Source organism: Mustela lutreola, chromosome 7, assembly GCF_030435805.1.
Source record: "Mustela lutreola isolate mMusLut2 chromosome 7, mMusLut2.pri, whole genome shotgun sequence".
Lineage (NCBI taxonomy): Eukaryota > Metazoa > Chordata > Mammalia > Carnivora > Mustelidae > Mustela > Mustela lutreola.
In genome coordinates, this window is record NC_081296.1 from 13,704,901 (window position 1) to 13,727,197 (window position 22,297).

Genomic DNA, 22,297 nt, shown 5'->3' on the forward strand with positions numbered 1-22,297 from the left:
CTCTGGCGTAAAGATCCCAAGAAAATGCAATTTTAACATTCTCCTTCCCGATGCAGAAAGATGCTGAAGCAGCTGAAAAATTGGTTACTGGCTCCTCCCGGGAGCAGGGCTTCATTTGCACTGGAAATTCAGCGGGAGGCAGAAGGAAGCAAGGGAAGGCTATTGCTTATGGCGTTCATGCTTTCAGTCCAGAATTTCACATTTGTTTTGCATCTATAGTCCAATTTCTTTTCTCTTGCTACCTTTCCTCCCATAAAGGTGGTCAATTTTTGGAAAGCTTACTCTTCATCTATTTTATCTTAACTTCACAAAGACCTATTGTTGCTTTTTTGGAATCAAGAGATTCATCCTTCCATATATAAGCATATCCATAAGAGATCTGGTCACAGAAATTGCTCAGCCAACTCAGGGAAAATTGACAGGTTAAACTCCTATCCAGCTCTCGGCAATGTCCTCTCAGCCACCATGGCCAACAGGGCTTTAAACTCCGTAAGCATGTGGTTCATCTTGATCCATATCTGAAAATCCAACTTGACCCTTTTCTCAGTCTTTGGGAAAGGGTTAGTCATGCGCCCAAGCATGGCTCAACCAAGATAAAAGCAGGCTGTTTCTGTACCCTCAAATATGGATTCAAAACTATCAGTATACCCACTTTACAATGAACCTGTCTTTTTTCTTTTAAGGCTTTGCTACTTCAGGAACTACTGCTACAGAACTATTTCTGTACCTCTGCAGAGAAATGTCTATAGTTAACGCATGGGGCAGAAACTAACTTTTGCTTTCCAGAATGCACTTTTGAAAGTATCGTAAGTTTCCTGAGTTCCAGTGTTCCCAAGTATGAAATGCACAAATGTGCATTTATTGGATCCCCCAAAGGAGGGATTTTCAGAATGTCAAGAGTGTTTGAATGGACGATCCCACTTGTCTGCTATTCCTCATGAAGGAATTAAGCGGTGAAATATAAAAGGCGATTAACTCAGAGCTCAAAGGCAGAATGACAAATGCATGAATTCGTTTGACCAGCAATATAAGAAATAGGCTCAGTGGCTCAACCCTGCAGGACAGAAGCCACTGGTCTCCTTTGTAAAGGACACATTGTCTATGATGTTCCTCTCCATCACTTGTCACTTAGAACTTCACCACAACCCACAGGAGCAATTGAAATGACCTTCCCGACACAATGGAAGTGGGAAAGCTTTATGTCCAGCATAGCAGTGGGCCCCTTTCTTCATCCAGATTCTTAACTGACCCTCATGCCTAGTCTTCCATTTCTTTGGAGTGTTCTGTACTGAGGCATCTATATTCTCATAGTAATTCAGTTCTTGATATACTGTTACAAAAAAAAAAAAAAAAGAAGAAGAAGAAGAACCACCCAAAAACAATGATAATTATTATTTCAGTTTTTGTTAAAATAATCATGGCTTAGGTCTTCGAGTTGTATGCAATCGAATAGACATTACAACACAATGTGAGAAAAGGAGACATATATGTCTTGGGCAGGACGTTGGAGATCAGACGTCAACTGTCCCTGTAATCATATAGCCATACAAGTGCTCTATGTAATCATAGAGCACTTGAATTCTCTAACACCGTCAATTCTTTCTTCAGATGGTATCAGCAGATCACTGCCCCCCGAACTGGAGGCAGCTACTGGGGAGGAGAGCCACAGAACTCAGACCCACACTGAGGGGAGGACAGGACCAACACACACTTACAGGCTCTTACTCTCAGTAGGGCCCACCCTCTCCTTCGTGGCATCTGAGGCTCCCTGGGAATCTAGTGCTGGGGAAAAGAGTAAGTCGTTCCTTGATGCATTCCATATTTCTAACTGAGGTATGTGAGGTTAAAGCAAGGCCATGATTTTTAATTAGTATGGACAAGACTGTGAGGTCTCCTTTGCCCAGTAGACCTTCCACAGCTGGAGCAGTAGGACAACAGGATGGAAAGAGCAGATACCAAGTTTGCCTCTCAGCTCGACTACTTACTAGCCTTGCCAGGTCACAAGTCAAGTCACCACTCTGAACCTGTCTTTACCTGGCTCGGAGGTGAGAAAGTTTCAGTCTGCTTGGCAGAGATGTCAGCAGAATCCATGTATGTGCAGCCCAGAGTCAGTCCCAGTGAGACTCAAGAAGTAATGAGTTTCATTGAGAGGTCTTATCCTTGACCATCTAAATACAAACCCCCTTTTATTTACCAATATCTGCTACCATTTTGCTTTTTAGAAATCTTCTGTCCTACTGGATAGCTGCTCCTCTAATGACCCCCGGCCAATTCCTTAATTTTTGAGTCATTTATCAAAACAGCTTCACTTCTAGATCAGTCTCCTCAGGTAAGGGAAACAAAAGTAAAAATAAACTATTGGGACTATACCAAACTAAAAAGCTTCTGCACAGCAAAGGAGGTCATCAACAAAATGAAAAGGCAACCCACTGAATGGGAGAAGATATTTGCAAATGATAGTCCAATAAGAGCTTAATGTCCCAAATTATGAAGATCTTGTACAATTTTGCACAAGCCCCCCCAAATAATCCGGTTACAGATGGGCAGAGGACCTGAATAGACGTTTTCTCAAGAAGGCATACAGAAGGCCAACAGGACACATGAAAAAATGCTGAACATCATCAGGGAAATGCAAATCAAAACCAAAATATCACCTCATGCCTGTCACAATGGTTAGTATTAAAGAGACAGAAAATTGCAAGTGTTGGCAACAAGTAAGGATGTAGAGAAAAAGGAACTCATGCATTGTTGGTGGGAATGTAAATTGGTGCAGCTGCTGTGAAAAAGAGTATGGGGGTTCCTCAAAAAATGGAAAATAGAAATACCATACAGTCTAGTAATTCTACTACTGGTTACTTACCCCAAACACAAAAACATGAATTCAAAAAAATATATGCACCCCTATGTATTGCAGCATTAGTTATAATAGCCAAGATGTGAAAGTAACCTAAGTGTCCCAACAATAAACAAATGGATAAATGTGTGTGTGTGTGTGTGTGTAATGGATTATTACTCAACCATAAAAAAGTATGAAAGGTTGCCACTTGCAACAACATGGTTGAAACTAGCATGTATTTTTCTACGTGAAATCAGAGAAGGACAAAAACCATATGATTTCACTTACATGCAGAATCTTTAAAAAAATCAACTAACACAAAGCAGAAACAGACTCATAAATACGGACAACTGAAGGCTGCCAGATGGGTTGGGGTGGGGGGTGGGCAAAAGGGGGTGAAAGGTAGTGAGAAGGCCAAGCTTCTGGTTGTGGAAACAATAGGTCCCTGAGACAAAAGGTACAGAGTAGTGTTATATGGTGCCAGATGGTAACTACACTTGCGGTGAGCACAGCATAACACAAGAGTTGTGGAATCACTATGTTGTGTACCTGAAATTAACATAACTTTGTCAACTTTTGTTTTAACAAAAGCGACTTGGCTATACTTATGAAGGCCTAATCCTGTGCATATAAGAACTCTAACCGCATACTCTGTTTAAGCCCTCCCCCTACAAGGACAAGCCTATGGACCTGTAGTTCCACGAGCATGGGGGGAAGGGCACTTCCACCTTCCTCCTCCCTACACAAACTCACCTCCAGAGCCAGGTGTGGAAATAAAGAGAGAAGCCCAGTTTGCATCGTGGATTGCCCACAACTAAGTGTGCTGCCACCACGGCTGACTGACTCCCTTCTATGAAGAACTGGTATGGTCAGCAGCCTGACCCAGTAAGCAAAGCTAAAGAAGGACTCCATTCCAAGAAGCTCCCTTAGGCTCTGTGGCTTCCTTTGGAGGAACAGGTCTAACATCAGGCAGACTTGCAGTCCAGCAGCCATGGGCTTGCATTTCCCTTGCCAGAAAGCACCTGTATGCCCTCTACTGGGTTGGTCCCTGGGAAACCTGGTTGCCTCCAACCTCACCCTCCCTCCCAGTCTGGACTGTGGGCCTGAAGTAGGAACCAGGCCATTATCCCCACCTCTTTGCCTCCCTTCTCCCCAGCCTGTCTGACGGTGACAGGACGAGTCAGCAAGACCATGCACCCAGTGTATACATCAGCCTCCCTTCCTCAATACAACTCCAGACTTTAGGCTCCCCCTTTCCTCAGTTTTAAGGAAGAAAACCAGTCAATGTTTTTCTTCACAAACATCACTTCTCCTCCCAAATGGTGACCTCTCACTCCCTCTTCAGCCCTTTGTGTGTGATGTCAGGGGCCAAGATGAGATTTGGAGGGGGGGGGTGGATTGGCAGGGACCATTTTCTCAAAAGGGAAACCCCCCAAACATTTCCCTGGCATGCCACCCTACGACCTTGCACTACTATTACCAAAAGAGGAAGGCCAGCGAATGGTGACTCTGATGATAAATGACACTGCCTCAAGAGGAGCCTCCAACTCTTCATAATGAATATCTGTCTCGCTCTGAGCTCCCAGCACTTTCTTGCCTTCAGGTAGTTAATTATTTGTAGATTTTATACTTAATGAAAGAGTATTGATCCAGGGCCTGGTTTGGAGCCCTGTGCCCTATGAGCCCTGTGGAGAGATCCAAGGAATCCTGGTACTCAATAAGTAAACAATTTAAATCAAGGAAAAACAAGGCCCCGTATGATAGGATGACTTCTATGACACACTATCCATCGAGGCACTGTTATTGAGAAAGAGATGCCAGAGTGATGGGAATTCAGAGAGGAGAGAATCCCTAAGGACCAGAGTAGCCAGATGAAGCATTCTCAAGGAGGTACGGCATGCAAAGATCTCAAAGGAAAACATTCTCATGAAGGCTCCAGGTCGAATGATTTACTCTATCCACTGGAATGGGTTTGTGGAAGGAAGCAGGAAGTGGTTGCAGAGATAAAATCTCTATGAGCAGACATGAGGATAACCAACACAGCAAGTACCAGGCTAAGTTCTTACAAACACTGCCTCTTTACTTACGCCTTGCATACACCCTGTGATATAGGAATCATTTTATTTCTGGCCTGTTGGCCTCCGTTTGAATCTGGATTTCTCTACTTTCCATCTATACAGTTGTAATTTTCTCATTAATAGGGTGAAGGTGATCGCACCCATTTTGTAGGAATATCATGAGGATTCAGTGGAATAATATACACAAGGCCCTTGGCAGTGCTTGGTACCCAGAAAATGCCTAAGAAATATAAGGGCTCTTCCTCCATTTTAGTACATAGGAAATATGTTCCCTCATATTGCCAGGTATCTGACAGAGGATGAACTTTCTAACAGAACTAACTTGCATGGATAAATAATTTTAACAGCAATTATTTCCGAGGACAATTATTTGCCATCACCATTTGTACCCACTGAAATTACACACATAAGAAGCAGAGTCACCCATTGGCAGACAAATGTAATTAAATTGGAAGAATGACATCAATGGCTGATTGGATTAATAAAAGAAATTTATTCCCCCAGAGGTATTTCAGAAATGCTTCTCCAAGCTGGATCATATTTTTTAAAGGCTTGTACTCTGAATTTAAATTATGTATTAATTCCTTTCCCCAAATCAGCATGCATTCAACCCTTATAAACACCACGTACTTCTGAGAAGCTAGGACTCTTGAAGTTTTTATAAACCACACATATAGACACCAATCCTCTCAATCTTTGTGTAAAATAGATCTATAAAAGATGTAGTATTTTCTTGATGAAGTCAATTCAACAAACATTTCAACTGGATGTTATGTACCCTGGGTGGAGAATTTTATTTTAAATAATGGGCAAAGATAGGAATTGCATTAAATGTGTAGATTGCTTTAGGTAGCATAGACATTTTCACAATATTTATTCTTCCAATCCAGGAGCATGGAACATTTTTCCATTTCTTTGTGTCTTCCTCAATTTCTTTCATGAGTACTTTATAGTTTTCTAAGTATAGATTCTGTGTCTCTTTGGTTAGGTTTATTCCTAGGTATCTTATAGTTTTGGATGCAATTGTAAATGGGATTGACTCCTTAATTTCTCTTTCTTCTGTCTTGCTGTTGGTGTAGAGAAATGCAACTGATTTCTGTGCATTGATTTTATATCCTGACACTTTACTGAATTCCTGTATAAGTTCTAGCAGTTTTGGAGTGCAGTCTTTTGGGTTTTCCACATATAGTATCATATCATCTGCGAAGAGTGATAATTTGACTTCTTCTTTGCCGATTTGGATGCCTTTAATTTCCTTTTGTTGTCTGATTGCTGAGGCTAGGACCTCTAGTACTATGTTGAATAGCAGTGGTGATAATGGACATCCCTGACGTGTTCCTGACCTTAGCGGAAAAGCTTTCAGTTTTTCTCCATTGAGAATGATATTTGCGGTGGGTTTTTCATAGATGGCTTTGATGATATTGAGGTATGTGCTCTCTATCCCTACACTTTGAAGAGTTTTGATCAGGAAGGGATGCTGTACTTTGTCAAATGATTTTTCAGCATCTATTGAGAGTATCATATGGTTCTTGTTCTTTCTTTTATTGATGTGTTGTATCACATTGACTGATTTGCGGATGTTGAACCAACCTTGCAGCCCTGGAATAAATCCCACTTGGTCGTGGTGAATAATCCTTTTAATGTACTGTTGAATCCTATTGGCTAGTATTTTGTTGAGTATTTTTGCATCTGTGTTCATCAAGGATATTGGTCTATAGCTCTCTTTTTTGGTGGGATCCTTGTCTGGGTTTGGGATCGAGGTGATGCTGGCCTCATAAAATGAGTTTGGAAGTTTTCCTTCCATTTCTATTTTTAAATTCCTATCAAAGTACCATCCATCTTTTTCAAATAAATGAAACAAATAATGCTAAAATTTATATGGAACCAGAAAAGACTTCGAATAGCCAAAGCGATATTGAAAAAGAAAACCAACGTTGGTGGCATCACAATTCCGGACTTCAAGCTCTATTACAAAGCTGTCATCATCAAGACAGCATGGTACTGGCACAAAAACAGACACATAGATCAATGGAACAGAATAGAGAGCCCAGAAATAGACCCTCAACTCTACAGTCAACTAATCTTCAACAAAGCAGGAAAGAATGTCCAATGGAAAAAAGACAGCCTCTTCAATAAATGGGGCTGGGAAAATTGGACAGCCACATGCAGAAAAATGAAATTGGACCATTTCCTTACACCACACACGAAAATAGACTCAAAATAGATGAAGGACCTCAATGTGCGAAAGGAATCCATCAAAATCCTTGAGGAGAACACAGGCAGCAACCTCTTTGACCTCTGCCACACCAACATCTTCCTAGGAACATTGCCAAAGGCAAGGGAAGCAAGGGAAAAAATGAACTATTGGGATTTCATCAAGATCAAAAGCTTTTGCACAGCAAAGGAAACAGTTAACAAAATCAAAAGACAACTGATAGAATGGGAGAAGATATTTGCAAACGACATATCAGATAAAGGACTAGTGTCCAGAATCTATAAAGAACTTAGCAAACTCAACACCCAAAGAACAAATAATCCAATCAAGAAATGGGCAGAGGACATGAACAGACATTTCTGCAAAGAAGACATCCAGATGGCCAACAGACACATGAAAAAGTGCTCCATATCACTCGGCATCAGGGAAATACAAATCAAAACCACAATGAGATATCACCTCACACCAGTCAGAATGGCTAAAATCAACAAGTCAGGAAATGACAGATGCTGGCGAGGATGCGGAGAAAGGGGAACCCTCCTACACTGTTGGTGGGAATGCAAGCTGGTGCATCCACTCTGGAAAACAGCATGGAGGTTCCTCAAAATGTTGAAAATAGAACTGCCCTATGACCCAGCAATTGCACTATTGGGTATTTACCCTAAAGATACAAACGTAGTGATCCAAAGGGGCACGTGCACCTGAATGTTTATAGCAGCAATGTCCACAGTCGTCAAACTATGGAAAGAACCTAGATGTCCATCAACAGATGAATGGATCCAGAAGATGTGGTATATATACACAATGGAATACTATGCAGCCATCAAAAGAAATGAAATCTTGCCATTAGCGACAACATGGATGGAACTAGAGCGTATCATGCTTAGTGAAATAAGTCAAGCAGAGAAAGACAACTATCATATGATCTCCCTGATATGAGGAAGTGGTGATGCAACATGGGGGCTGAAGTGGGTAGGAGAAGAATCAATGAAACAAGATGGGATTGGGAGGGAGACAAACCATAAGTGACTCTTAATCTCACAAAACAAACTGAGGGTTGCTGGGGGGAGGGGGGTTGGGAGAAGGGGGTGGGATTATGGACATTGGGGAGGGTATGTGTTTTGGTGAGTGCTGTGAAGTGTGTAAACCTGGTGATTCACAGACCTGTACCCCTGGGGATAAAAATATATGTTTATAAAAAATAAAAAATCAATCAATCAATCAATCAATCAATAATGGGCAAAGAATATAATATAATGTGGTCACTTCAGAAATTTAAATAGTTCTTTGTTCCTTAAACTCTCCAAGTATCTAATGATCATATGCTGATCCGAATCAAAATAATTTTTTTAAAACTGAGTTTAAAAACTGTTTAATTCAGGGCACCTGGGTGGCTCAATGGGTTAAAGCCTCTGCCTTTGGCTCAGGTCATGATCTCAGGGTCCTGGGATCCAGCCCCATATCAGGCTCTCTACTCGGCAGGGAGCCTGCTTCCTCCTCTTTCTCTCTCTGCCTGCATCTCTGCCTGCTTGTGATCTCTGTCAGGTAAATAAAATCTTAAAAATAAAATAAAACATGTAAAAAATAAGCAAAAACTGTTTAATTCATATAAATTCCACAGCTTAGTAACGATAGTGGGGCCCAAATGTGCAGACCCTGAATGATAAAAGGAATTCTCTTGTCCCAATGTTCAATACCCTAATTGTTCCTACAGTTAGGACCCACAGGTATACGTTTTCACTTCTAAATCTTTGCCTAGTATTTATCACTCTGAAGTCTCAATTTATCTGTTATTAGTATCTGTTAGGTAAATTAATTTATGTACAGCTCATCATTTTTGACTTTGGGTGGTAATCTACAGTGGTGTAGTTCTTAGGCACTCCATACATGTCTGTGAAGTAGAGATAAGAAAGGCATAAAACTTGATATTACCACTGGGAAAAAAAATCCAGAAGAGGAAAAGTGTCTTTCCCAATAATCACAGAGGAAAATAAAACCATCTGGTTATTGAGTTCTGAGATGGTTGTCAGAGAGGGTAACAAGCTTCTACTGGTGTGGAAGAGCGGTTCAATCAATCACTTTTACATTTTCATACACGGAAAGAGATTTTTATACAGAACTCTTGCAGAAGGAAAAATGGACATACCTAATATTTTACTGCACAGCTGAAAATGTCCTCCAAGTCTACACCAAGTTAGCTTTGAGAAGTTCAAGCTGCAGTGAAATGTACCGTCAAACCAAACCGAATTCATTAATCAGCTAACCTGTAAGACTAAAGGTGAAGTACAGCCAAGTCGGTATTATCCTCAACTCTTTTGAAGACCATCGAATGATCTTTCTAAGTATTTACCAGAAACTGAAGCTTTGGGTATTATAAAGATTCTTATATTGGCGGGAGGAGTGGGGGAGCGGGGAGAGGGGTGGGGAAAGAAAATACAAGGTCATCTTTTCTAGCCTAATGTGAGCAGATGGCTCCTCTTGGTGATTAAATCATTGGTAGTTACATATTGTGTATGTTAGTAATGGGGTGAGTTGATGTCACTCATCACTTCTCTGCTTGTGTAGGCTCAGGTTCATGATCATCCTTTACTGATAAAAATCTGCACATACATTCTGTCTGGAGTATACTGGGTGTAGATTCAGTGCTGTTGCTTAAGCACTGGTGAATATAAATTTCCTGTTCACTTTCAAATTTCTAAACAAGCAAAACACAAAATCATAGCTACAGAAAAGACTGTACTCAACCCAGTTCGTGTACGCAGGTTTATTACTTCATACTTCATAATCACAATAATGATGCAGTCTCCTTTATGAAATCAGCATTCATAACCTATAGAAATGCCTAACAGAAAGGTGCACTATTTATTTAAAAAAAAAACTGTGAAACCATTTTCATAGACAAAGGTAATAACTCAAAAATAAAGGGCATTGGCATATTCCAAAATTAGATAGCTAAATATTTGAAAAATGAATATTCTCCCTAAATAATTTCAATGTAATCCTCAAGAAAATATCAACAGGAGTTTCTATGGAAATTCACAAACTGATTGCAAAACTCAAATGGAATGCTCAAGAACAGCCATGGTAATTCTGAAAATAAAAATAAAAAAGAACAATACAGGAAGAGTAGGCTTTTCAAAAATTAATGTGTCAAAAAAGTTCTAGTACTTAAAGAGGTGTGACATTTGCACAGACCAGATAAATAGATCAAAGTCTCAGAGTAGCTTCCATAAACAGACACTTATACATAAGGAGACTTAGTATATATTAAAGGAAAGCATTTCAAATCACTGGGAAACCATGGGACCATTCAACAAATGGTTTGGGGAGAAAATTTGGAAACAAATTTTACTCATTGCCTCTGACCAGTGAAAAGTAGAAATCCTATACGGTTTACATAGCTTAAAATGCTTCGAAACTATAAAGGATTTAGGGAAAACAGAACATATTCATGGTTTGGGGATTTTCTAAAAATATCCAAAATACAAAAATCCATCAATAAAAGAATATATCTGGGGACGCCTGGGTGGCTCAGTTGGTTAAGCAGCTGCCTTCGGCTCAGGTCATGATCCCGGCGTCCTGGGATCGAGTCCCGCATCGGTCTCCTTGCTCGGTGGGGAGCCTGCTTCTCCCTCTGACTCTGCCTTCCACTCTGTCTGCCTGTGCTCGCTCGCTCTCTCTCTGACAAATAAATAAATAAAATCTTTTAAAAAAATTAAAAAATAAAAGAATATATCTGATTATTTCAAAATTAAAATATCTTGGAAAAATCAATATTGTTAAAATGCCCAAAGTCATTTACAGATTCAATGCAATCTATATCAAAGTACCAACAACATTTTTCACAGAGATAGAGCAAATAATCTTAGTATTTGTACAGAACCACAAAGACCCCAAATACCAAAGCAACTTATGGAACACGAACAAAGCTGGAAGAATCACAATCCCAGACTTCAAGATGTACTACAAACTGGAGTAACCAAAACAGTATTGTACTGGCATAAAAATAAACATATAGATCAATAGAACAGAATAGAAAACCCAGAAATAAACCCACATTTACATGGTCAATTAATCTATAACAAAGTAAGAATATACAATGGGGAAAACACAGTCATTTCAGTAAATGATGCTGGGAAACTGGACAGCTCCATACAAAAGAATGAAACTGGACCACTTTCTTATTCCATACAAAAAAAAAAAAAATCAAAATGGGTTAGAGATCTAAATGTGAGACCTGAAACCCTAAAATGCCCAGAAGAGAACATAGGCAGTGTTATCTTTGACATTGGCCTTAGGAACATTTTTCTAGATCTGTCTCCTCAGGCAAGGGAAATAAAAGCAAAAATAAACTGTTGAGACCATGCCAAAATAAAAAACTTTTTGCACAGTGAAGGAAACCATCAACAAACAAAAAAGCAACCTACTGAATGAGAGAGGATGATTGTAAATGATATACCTAATAATGGATTAATAGCCAAAATATATAAAGAACTTTTACAACCCAACACCAAAAAACCCAAATAACCCAAATAAAGATGGGCAGAGGACCTGAATAAACATTTCCCCAAGAAGACAACAGACACATGAAAAGATGCTCAACATCACTCATCACCAGGGAAATGAAAAGCAAAACCACAATGAGATATCACCTTACACCTGTTGGAACAGCTAGTATCAAAAAGAAATAGTAAGTGTTGGAGACATGTAGAAAAATGGAGCGGCAACTGTGAAAAGCAGTATGGAGTTTCCTCAAAAAGTCAGAAATAGAAATATCATACAATACAGTAATTCTACTACTGGGTATTTACACAAATAAAAAAACCCACTAATTTGAAAAGATATATGCACCCCTATGTGTATTGCAGAATTATTTACAAAAGCCAAGAAATGGAAACAAACTAAGCATTCATTGACAGATGAATAAAGATGTGCTAAACAATGGAATGTTACTTAGCCATGAAAAGGAATGAGATTTTGCCATTTGTAACATGGATGAACATAGAGGGTATTATGCCAAGTGAATTAAGTCAGAAAAAGACGATTACCATATGATTTCCCTTATATGCAGAATCTAAGAAATTAAAACGAAGGAATACACAAAGAACTCAGAAACAGATCCATAAATACAGAAAAATGGTGATTGCCAGAGAGGAGGTGGTAGGGGTTGGGCAAAAATAGGTGAAGGGGGGTGGGTTCTAGTTATGGAATAAGTAAGTCACCAGGATGAAAGACAGCATAAGGCATATGGTCAATGGCATCACCATAGTGTCTTATGGTGACAGATGGTAGCTACAGTTGCGGTGAACATAACATATACAGTTGTCAAACCACTGTGTTATATACCTGAAACAAATGTAACATTGCCAACTGTACTTAAAAAGAAAAGAACCCAGCATACACAAAACTCTAGAGAATATTGAAATATCTATGAGACAAAGAATTACCATCAGAATATGTAAGAACTCCCTACATACTGACCAGAAGAGAAACAACCAGATCTACTGCATCACACAACTCCCAGAGTTATTCCCATCTTCTCTGCAAATCTGATCTTTAAAACTGAGTAAATAACAAACAAGCAGTTCATAAAAAGGAAATACAAGTGTACTATAAGTATTCAAACTCACTAGTAATCAAGGAAATAGCAATCTTTTTAAAAATTCAGTATCATTTTTCATTTAGCAAGTGGGTAAATACTTCTTTTTTTAAACATTTTATTTATTTATTTGACAGAGAGAGAGAAATCACAAGTAGGCAGGAGGCAGACAGAGAGAGAGGGAAACAGGCTCCCTGCTGAACAGAGAGCCTGATTTGGGGCTCGATGCCAGGACCCTGGGATCATGACCTGAGCTGAAGGCAGAGGCTTAACCCACTGAGCCACCCAGGCGCCCCCAAGTAAATATTTCTTTTGATAGTATCTCATGTCAGGGAACAAGGCAACTAGCATTCTCATATGCTTATCAAGTATGAAATGGTATTCCACGAGACAATTTAGCAATGCCCATTTAAAAAATTAAATATTCATACAGTATGATCCAGAAATTACAATTCTCCACATATACCCTAAATAAAGGGGTGTCAGAGGAAGGAGATACCATAGCATGACAGGATTTGGGTCTTCAGGATCCTTGAGTGATTAGGAACTGAGTTCCTGGCCACTCCATTATCTTTTCCCCATCAAGACCAGAATATAGAGCATGTTTGGGCACACAGCTTCATCACCTTTTCCTGACATCCCCATGTAAATCCCACCCACCCTTCAACATCAAGCACAAATATTGTGCAGAGCCAGAATTCTCTGTAGGATTAGCTCATTAAACTTGGCTTTTGGCCAATGACTCGATACCCTGTTCACATAATAGTTCCCATGTGATGTCTTACCCACCCCAGGTATCCCCTGAATGATCACGTTAAAGCACTTTTCAGACCCAGGCTGGTGCCTCCACTGCGGTCTCCCAGCCAGAAGTTGGGCTGGGGAAGTCTTAATTCACCAGCAACCTCAATGGTGAGTCAGTGGAGATACCACTGATCCATATCCCACCACACTACTCCTTCACCAAGAGCGCTCATTTCCCACTAGATCCCAGAATCCTTTGCTCTCACAGCACTTACACCCACGGTATTAATCACGTTTAGGTCCATGTTATATTTCTTCAATCACGGTATACTCTGTACAGGCAATAGCTGTGTCTTTAATTCTTTAGCTCTAACAGTGCTTAAAATAACACCTACACACACAAAAGCCTATACTTTTGTATACACATAAATATTTTTTTTAAAGATTTTATTTATATATTTGACAGAGAGAGATCACAAGTAGGCAGAGAGGCAGGCAGAGAGAGAGAGAGGAGGAAGCAGGCTCCCCGCTGAGCAGAGAGCCCGATGCGGGACTCGATCCCAGGACCCCGAGATCATGAGCCGAAGGCAGCGGCTTAACCCACTGAGCCACCCAGGCGCCCTACACATAAATATTTTTAATGCATTAAGTGAATTTCTTGTCCAGTAGCCTAAAAAAGGTAGAAAACATTGCTGGGGGAAGATCTCTGATGCCCAGAGCCATTCTAACCATATACATCTTCCATGATTGACCAAATGTCTCTTAAGATTACATGAAGAATATCAGAACTGAAAATATCTGGTCTGTTCCCATCTCCCTTTAGCCTAATTCAAATCAATCACTCAGGACTGATAATCCTTTATGCCCAGATAGGACATTAAGAGTTTCTGCAGTTTTCCTATAATCAATGTGATCTTTCTTGATTCTCCAGCAACCCAAAGAAATAACTGGGGCTCCAGGGGTTAAGTGGCTTAGCAAAGGCTACTTGGCTACTAAGTGACAGAGCTAGAATCAAGAACCTAATTAAAATGTCTTCCTCAAAGATTTGAGTGTCTGTCTTTGCAGGGAAATTAGGCATCAATTCCTGATCTGAGGTATCTATGACTATGGGACAGGACCATACCAAACCTCAGCTTGAGGATACCAAGATTTTATTTTCAGGTACGTTGGATTGCATGGATCCAGGAAGTCATATAAGATTTTGTATCCTCTGGGATAATGGTAGACAATGAATCACTTCTCAGTCCATCCTTCCAGGAGACAATTGTGATTTGTCCATCCAGCTAGATTGGAGCATTTATGTCAGGGAGAGCAATGGAAGGGCCTGGGGTACATTTGGGGTTATCAGTGTCCTCTGCGCTCTAGAGAGGAAATGCATACCCTTTCTCCCAAGACACTGAGTATAGCCTGGATTATTTATGAATTCCCTCTGAATCGATCCAGTGCCAACTGGCAGAATGGGTCAGTATTTCTAGAAGAGTGAAGTCAACAGTCTTTCCCCCTTTTCTCTCTGGTTAAGGTCAACTCACCTTGAATGCTCAGATCCTGAGAAATTGTAGTCCCCTCTCCTTCAGAGGTCCCACTGGATGTTGGCCACCATGGTAGTGCTGCAATCATGTCACCTTAGGCTAGGCAGACCTAGGATACTGTACCCCACTGTACCCTAAGACCAATATATGTTCAGCTCTCATGGGAAAAGGTTGGGGATTCCTTCTCCAAAAGAACTTCAAGGGAGAACTGAAGGATTTCACCTGAATGTACTCCAGGCATGTGAAACCACAGCCCTACCTGAAAAATCCCAACACCCACCAGGGTAACCCAGGTGTAGCCTGAGATATGAGGCAGTTTTCACAAATTAAACAGGACATTTCTCATTATGCCAGATGGCAAGATCAAGTGACCCGCAGTGCAGGAAGCCACTGTTGTTTTTCCTCCTACCGTTCTACCCTAAAAATGCATATTATTCCAGAGAGCATGAGAAATAAAAATAGCAGCTATTATTTATTGAAGCCCAATTATGTGGCAGCCACTGCCCTGGGTGTTTTAAATTTCTCCACACAATCAATTTTATAAGGTAGGTACAATTCTCTCATTTTTCAGAAAAGGTAAGAGGTGCTCAAAGTCCCTGTTAAGAATGGGTGGAGCCAGAGTCCGAGTCCCAACCTCAGTGACTTCTGTCTCCATTAGAAGGCATTGGCCTCTCCATTTTAGTCTGGGAGGAATGACATCAGTGGATGGTTTTGATGGGAATGGGGGATTTGGGGGACCAATACACTTGGGTTTCTGAATGGAAAGCCCTCTATTCCAGTTTATCTGGGACGACCAGCCTCTGGAGGATTTTAACATCCTCCATACAAGCCACCATGGTGCTCACTCTCTATGGGCTCTGTCAGGCATAGAATTTCTTGTTAGTCTTGGGTGTCCATGCCATGAATTGAATCAGATTCCACAGAGATTATGACAAGCAAATCCAGCAAATCCCTTAGGTGACTGCCCAACCTAAGGCTTCATGACACTGGCTTTCTTATGCTGAGTATCAAAGTGTCGGAAATGCTGATGGTGGTGAGAGCACCATGGCAGGTCAGAAGTGTCAGCAAACAAAAAAACAAAACCCACCACTGATGGAATGGGGCCACATCCAGAAAAATGCCAGCTCAGAGATTAGTGACAAGATTCTTTGGACTCAGTCTGCCTCTGTATGTGTATGTGTGTCTATTAGGGGAGGAGGAACAAGTGGTCAGTAGTCATTGCCTTAGCAGGAGTAATGGCAAAAGCCATAGCTCTGATCAACAGAGCTTCCAGCAGGGACACAAATGCTCTATATTGCACTGTTCAATATGGGAACCCCTAGCCACATGTGGATTTTGAGTACTCAAAATACAGCTAGTACAACTTAGGAGCTTTTTATTTCATTTGATTTTAATTAAGTTTAAATGGTTATTTGCAACTGGTGCCACTAGAACTGCAGATCCAGATCACCACTATACCTCACTTGAAAATGAAGAGACTAGAAGGTATGGTCTTCTCCTTCTGCAGAGTTTCTAGCACTGGAAGGTGTCTCTTGGCAATGATTAGTGATTCCTTAAGAAACTGAAGCCATCACCCCTTTTATTTCTACCACAATAACAAATCTGATGCAAAGTATAGAGGTTGAAGTATGGTCATGCTTATATCACTCCTGTCCTCATCACTGATCTCTCCAGAGGTGGCTCTAATCTCATCCACTTCCATACTGTTCTGCTGAGGAATTCCAGCTGCTGTCTACCATTACTGGAGTCTCTAAGGAACTTGAGAGACTATTTCAAGGTTTTTATGCCAAAAGAAATGCCAAGTGGCCATGTTTAATTTATTTCTTCCCCCATGCCATGCTGGTTTCAAGGGAGTTCTGCAAATCTTGCCAATTTCCTAGGCTTCAATCTAGCAGTGAGACACAACTACTCCTGAGTCATCCTGTGACCTACCTAGGGGTTCCATCATTAATTAGCCCCAAACTGGAACAGTTGGCAGAACTCAAGCTACCTCTTTTGAACACATATCAGAGTTTACCTACCTCTGTGGCTCACCTGCCCTCCGATTCTCTCCTCTCCTGCATCAGAACATTTTTTATTTAGTGGGCTGTGGAAGGGGAGAAATTACTTCTGACCAGTCACCATCCTTCCAAGGCCTTGGAGTTTGATACTCAAAGGTCCACACTTTTAAACTGTTCTCTGCTTTTCTGATCTACCAAAACTTCATTGAGGCAGGTGATGCTTTGTAGGCTAGTTTAAATTGGAAAGAACTAGAAGGCTTAGGAAACGGGGTGTGTGTTGGTGTGTATGTGTGTGTATAACTAGAAATATGTTGTATTGTTAATCCTACAAAATATTTTCATAGCATCACAGGTATAGAGATTGAGGCCCAAAGCTTACAGGGAATCTGCAGCAACATCTAGAGCTCTTTTGTCTCCCATTTCAACCTCCACATAGCTCCTTTTGTTGAAGGGAAAACTATGTTAGATGCCAAGAATCTGGCTTCACATTTGATTTTGATTTACAAACTGGAGCCTGGCCATATGATTTTTGTTAAGGACCCACACAGGGTTGCAGTCAGCTGGGACTCTCTCAGTCTAGTCTGAATGTTGTTACGAGGGAGTTCATCGCCAACAAATGATCTCCAATTCCCTTTGCCTACTTTTCCCTCTCACTTCTATTCCTCCATGATCCTAAGGAGCTGAGTGTCTGTGCTTCTGGGGATGAGACAAACTGAAAACCCCCCTTTCCCATGCCAAGGTAAAATAAGCCCCTTCTGGTTGCCAAGGACCGTGTCTGTTTCTAGAGGTAGCCATGTCCAGTGGAAGCTGAAAGGCACCCTCTATGCAAAGCCAGAATGGAGTATCACCTTCTAATCCCTCCATAGAAGGAACAATGAGCATTTCCCAGACAGAAGGTCATTTCTACCAGTAGAAATAATAGGACCAGGAAAGACTACATGCCAAGAGTGAAGCCCTGGAAAGTTGACTAAGTACACATTTTCTGTCTAGTTTCTTTTAGAGAGAAAACTCTAAAGAAACCAAGAAAATAGTTCAACAGAAATTTTCTGACCACCAAGAAGTTCTGTGCTAGGCCTGTCCTCAGGGATGTGTATCCACCAGGGAGGCTGAGATAAAAAAACACAGTTAACTAGAACACAAAACAAAATGATGACAAGCTCTTTAAACTGAGCAGATAGGATGGTATAATCATCAATATCTCACCCAGAAAATTCAGTGGGAGCTAAAATACAGTCTCAAACAATTTAAATATGTTTAGCCCCTCCATAGCATTGTTATTTGGTCCTTAACTTCTTCAGCTAAAATTTACTGTGTACGACATTTATAAACTTTTTGTATAGTTGGGTGCTTATTTTTTGACTCCTTAAATGGAAAGGTCCAAGGAATGTTCATCCTGATCCCAGGCAGTGCCATATTCTCAGGGTGGGAGGAGGGGAAGGAGACAAGGCAGTCAATGCCTAGGGGGACCATGGTTGACTCCAAGCAATACAAACCAGTGGAAATTGGGGTTCTTTCAGCTGGAGGAGAGAAAGAAGGATAATCCATGTTATGGAGTGCCTTCTCTATGTCATACTCTGCTTGAAACTATTCCCGTAACTTCTCACTTATTTCTCCCAACATCCTGGGAAGTATTACTATATTTATAATAGAATAATGCCTTGAAATATGAGTTTTTCCTTTTTGGATTTGCATTTCTCTCTTGGTCTTCTCCTCCCTACAGGGAATTAAGCCATTCTGTGTTAGTTGCTTTAAGGTAGGAATATGATAACAGGGAGCAGAGAACAAAGCCATTTCAAAAGCCAAGACCCTTTGGCCATGGGAATCACTCAAGCCTGATAGTTGAACTGAGTAACAGAAGCCACCACCACCTCCAACTCAAAGCCATCCCAACAACTAGAAAGATGTTACCTGGGCTGGAAGAAGGAATCAGAAAAGAAATAGAAAGAGGCAGCATAAATGTTGGGGCCCCCTGTGAAAATGGTCTTATGCCCTTCTCCCTGGGCTGACCATGAGTTGGTAGAAAAATCGAAGATTCGTTTGGAATCCAGATTCATTTCTGGGATGCGAGAGCAAAAGGACCTCTGATTTGCTGGGTATTGCGGCAGGGAGACTGCTCAGATCCAGAGAATTGGTTACAAGATGGGTCATGCCGTGGCATGCTAGAGCCTGCTAATGGGAGCTGGCTGGTAAATTTTCAGTAATTTTGCGAGCAACCACTACATCATCTGTAGCTTGAAATCAGCATGATGGGAGTATTTATAACCTAGAAGTTTACAAATGCTACAAATCAAGAGTTACTTCTTTCCACCCTCCCTCCCTCAGAACTAGTTGTTAAAGCCTTACCGATACACCACTGGAGGTAGAAGAAGACTTAGTGTCAGAGAACGTCTACCTGTCCTGTCCTCCCAAAAACTGCTAAAAAGGAGAGGAGAGAGCTCCAGAAGGAGTCTCCAGGTAGAAAACAGTTTCTGACCAACGGCATGGATAGACCAGAGACCTGCAGAGGGAAAGGACAGCTCAGTAGATGCCCACAGGATACCAAGGACAGTTGGGACTTAGAGTGATACTGTTTTCCAAATAAGTCAACTAATACGCAAATGCAAACCTGAGGGGAGAAACACAAGAAATCCCAAATTCTTTGACAGGACATGTCTTATAGCACGTATTTTTGTGTGTTATGTTAGTCACCATACAGTAAGTACATCATTAGTTTTTGATGTAGTGTTCAATGATTCATTGCACATACCCAACTTCTGCATCAAAATATAAATTCTTATAGAAAGATACAGGTACATATATCACGCACCTGCATTTGTGAATTTTGCTCCTGCTATATCTATTTGACTGACAAGAAATATGAGGGTTGATGGGGTTGCCTCAGCCCAGAATTTCACAGTGTTTATCTTTGCTACTTTCACTACACACAGGGAACCAAAGTGAGGGCCAGCAGAACTGGGAGTAAGGGAAGTGCCATCTGGAGCTGATTTGGGGAGCAAGGCCTAAGGCAGGCGCAAGCCACAAAAAAAGTAAAAATTTTTCCCAAGTCCCAGCTGAAATCAAGAATAAGCTCCCACGCTTGTCTAGTGGAAGAATAAAAGGACATGAAAAGCACATGAGATGAAAGTCTTCCTTTGAGCTAGTCAGGGTTTTGCTAAATAATTCAGGAGCTGGGTTTGGTGAAGGGGTGGGAAGGAGAGATTACTAATCCAGTTGATGACAGAGGAAATGAGAAGACAAGAAGTCAGTGACCAAGATGGGGGAACATAGCCGTGGCCCTATGGGGAAGGAAGGGACACTTTCAGTGGGATCCAAGCAGCAGGCTCCAGGGTCCTGTGTGTGGAGCCTGGGTGTAACTGGGGTCAGCTCTCAATAAGCCTTTGAGGACGATGGATGAATGAAGTTAGAAGAACTAGTAACCATATCCCTACTTGATGGCCCAAAGGAAGATGAATCCACTGATAGGGTCTGAAACAGTAAGTCATCTTTCAAGGCAAAGTGTGCATCACTTGTCTACCCCATCCTGCCTCCTTCAAAGCACATGCCTAGCCCTGCACAGTGCTCTAACCAATGCTGGGACAAGGGAGTCAACCAGAGTTCAGGGAAGAGGCCATGGAATCTTCTACAACTAAGTAAATGGAACTGCCCTTCCAAGAAAGCTTCTTCTTAGCAGATGCACCCCTTAAGCACAAGTAAGCATCCTGGGCGTTGGCTCATCTAGGGAGGTGGTCATACCCTGGCCTTTTCCCTCCTGCTTCCACGGTCTGGCTAAGTTTCCATGAAAACCTGACCTTTGGAGGGAGACTTGAGCATGCAGGTCTTCTACATTAAAGAGACCCAGCTATGCTATCATTAAGGTTATTTTTAGAAGGCAAGGCAATATCCGTCTCCTCAGAGCCCGGCTGGCATCCAAGTGAGGCTGGGAAGAGGAAGAGTGTGGGGCTCTCAGCTTTGCCTTCGTGGGGACATAAACTCCACTCCAGACTGGGAGGAACCAAGGAGTGACCCAGGTCCCTGCTCCTCAACCCTTTGACACCAGCCAGAGACTGAAGTGTTCTGGGCACCTTAGTTAGGTTGCCTCTGAGCTACAGTAGGGGAAGGCATCCCCACTCACATTTCCCTTCTGCATTATAATCTTCAGGTCATCTTTCTTCACCGAGACTGTAAGAACATTGAGGGGAGGGGCTCTGCCTTCTACCCTCTAGAATCACAGTAAGGGCTCAATAAATATGTATATAGTTTGAGCCCCATGTCTAGCAAACAATGCCAATATTCTCCTAATTGTTCTCACTACGTTAATACTATAGAAGGGCTGTGAAAATTGAAGGCAGCCAGCCTAATGCAACATACAGTCTCCCCCAAATTAGGACAGAGTTCACTAATGGTACCTGAGATACAGTTAGGTCTAGCATTACCCAGATAGAAGGAGATAAAATTCTTTATTTACTATGGTTATTGGTTAATCACTTTGGTTATTGAACATACAGCACACAGACATGTCATTAAAGAACACTGAATCATACCGTGGGAAAGCTATTCTTCTTTCAAATTTCTTTCAATTCATCTGCTTAGGTTAGAGACAAAGTCTGGGTTCGGTGTCGGTGTGTCTCTAACACTTTCAAACACTTGCCAATCTCCCATTTAAAGCTGCTGTCTTAGAATCAGTGCCTTTTCAGGCAACAGTGTCTAGATAAAATTAACACTGTTTATCACATATTTATTTTTATAGCAAACTTTAATTTTGACAAGAGATACCAGTTTCCTGTTTCCAATGATAAGATTTCACTTTTTAAAAAACCTATTTTAGACAGGAGCTTGTTTAAAGAAAAATAGTAAGCAATGCTACAGATGGAGTGAGTGCTGGTCTTGCAAAAGAGAATGTGAAGCTGTTACTTGAGTGATGGGAGTTTGAGGATGTGACATTCACAGTACTAGAAAGACGACAGAATTTGGATACAAAAGTGCCCACATCCCAGTTGGTAACGTCAAGAGCCAGCGAACCTAGTTTTCTGCCCTATCAAGGCAGACCCTGTGTGTGGTGGGTTTGTCCTCATGGAATGAAGTGTCGTGGGCATCACAGTTAATGCCCAAACTTCTATGCACAGAGTTTTGGTTTAGAGCAGAGAGCCAGCTGGCTTGTGGCTTTCAGTGGTGACTGATTTTGACCTAAGAGTGGGTATCTGTGATTGAATTTAGCCCAAATGAAAATGAAGGATTTCTCGCTCTCCCAGGAGTAAGAGCACACATCGCCCCCATTCTCCTGGTTGCCACCTTACAACCATGAAAGAAAGTTTTAGGAGGA